Consider the following 1,996-nt stretch of genomic DNA (forward strand, 5'->3'; position numbering starts at 1 on the left):
AATCTCCGTCTTCTCGGAAGCTGGCTACTCTGCCACTGTACGCACATGTCACAGCTCACCTGCCACCGCCCAGCCCCGCCTCTGTGCCGTCCCCACGTGGACAGGGTTGTGGTTCCGTGTCTCGGGCACACTGCCTCCTTGGCTTTTCTCTTTGCTTGTTTTTTCTTTCTGATCCGTGGGAGTGCGGATGTGTGCATTTGTTGACTGCATGTCTGTCTCCAGATGTGAAAAGTCTGAGCTGTTTGCACTGGGGCCCCTGCACTGCTCCTTGGGGGCAGCTCTGAGAGGGTCTATCCTGGAGAAGGGTCACTGCTCAGGAAGGAGGTTGATCAGGGTCCTGGACACCCACTGGGTCGGAGGTGCCGCACCCCAAGGAAGAGAGAGGAAGCAACTTCCCTACTGTGACCCTCCCTGGCCCCACCCCTGTGCCTTACCCCACCCTAGCCATGCCCTGGAGTCTGGGCCAGGAGGTGGGTCTGCGTGCAGCCCAGGGCGGAGCCTGAGGGCCGCCCTCCCTGCCCCCTGTGCATGGGGTAGGCCGGAGGGCAGGGGCAGTGAGTCGCCACTGCGGCGTCTGGAGCTGTGGCCGGCCCGACCTGGAGTGCAGAGGGGTTGCCGCGTCTGGGGGAGTCAGGACCTGGTGTCACCCCCAGTGCCTCTCCTGCCCCGAGGGTTTAAGTGCCGGCATGCATTTGGGGCACATGGCAGCTCTGAGGACTTGCTGTGACCCCACTGTACGGGGGAGCCAGAGGCTTCAAGAGATGGAGCGCCTTCTCGGAGTCAGTGATGAGGCTGTGCACTCACCAGAGAGACAGAGAGGCAGAGAGACAGGAAGCGAGAAATCACCCCCTGGGGGGGTGGCCACAATCCCTTCTGCTCCATTCTCCTCTTGGGATTTTGGGCACCCTCCCACACACACCCAGTATGAGTTTTAAGCTGCTGGGCCCGGGACTTGAACCACAGTTGACTATGGGAGTCCAGTGGTATAAGCATCACACTATCGTCTGGTCCCTTCAGTCTTTGTTTCTTTAAGCTTTATTTATTTTTCCTATGAGTGAGAAAAACAAAAGGGGGGGCAACAGGGTCTCAGAGCCATGATCCAGGCCCAGCCTCCACCAGGCCAGACCGCAGGCCTATGGGTGCCTGGTACGCTCGGGGAGCACAGGCCCACAGCCAGCCCTGCCGTGGGGTCCGCCCCACAGGGCACCACGCTGCTGCTGCACTGCCGTCCGGCCCGGGGGGCACCTTCCCTTGGTTTATGTGCGTTCACTATAGAGTGTGCGTGTGTGCACGTGTGTGGGAGAGAGCGCGGGAGGGAGGCGGAGCCGTGAGAGGGTCTGGTTGCAGCGTGGTCTGGGAGTTCCACCGTCCTGCCGGCCAGAGCCTCCAGCACACACGTGTGCACCGGCGCATCTCAGAGGACCGCTGCCTTCCTGAGACTGGGCCCCTTCGAGCCTCGTGGGGCTCTCCTGGCCGTTTATCGCAGGCTAGTCCGGGAGGAGCCATGGAGAAGGAAGGCAGTGTCCTGGGTGATGGGCCTTCAGGCTGTGATTCTCTGGGGCCGCACAGAGGCTGCTGACACCAGGCCTTGGAGCAGCGGGGGTCAGGGAGTCGGAGGCGGCAGCCAGTTCTGCAGAACCCGGCCGCCGCTGATAAGGTGTCCTTGTGGGCACAGCAATTTGCATCTGGCAGGCAGTGAGCTGGCACCTGCTGGCCCACAGTGCTGGTGTGCATGGCAGACACCCAGGTCTCTGCCCATGAAGGCTGGGATGTTGGAGCCCGAAGGACCCTTCTGCTCACAGCCGTCCCTCCTGCATGGTCACCCCATGGTTAGCATCTGCCCATAGCGCTGCCTGCGGTCACCTCCCGTGGGGCAGGGGTTGGGTATGGTGCTGGAGGCGCCGTGGGCAGCAGGCCCTGCTCGCCAGCACCCGTCTCGGGTACTGGAGGCGGGGCCCCTGGTATGAAGACGGCACAGAGGGACGAGGCAGGCGCG

The sequence above is a fragment of the Tupaia chinensis genome, unplaced genomic scaffold (assembly GCF_000334495.1).
Source record: "Tupaia chinensis unplaced genomic scaffold, TupChi_1.0 Scaffold000037_4, whole genome shotgun sequence".
NCBI classification, from domain to species: Eukaryota; Metazoa; Chordata; class Mammalia; order Scandentia; family Tupaiidae; genus Tupaia; species Tupaia belangeri.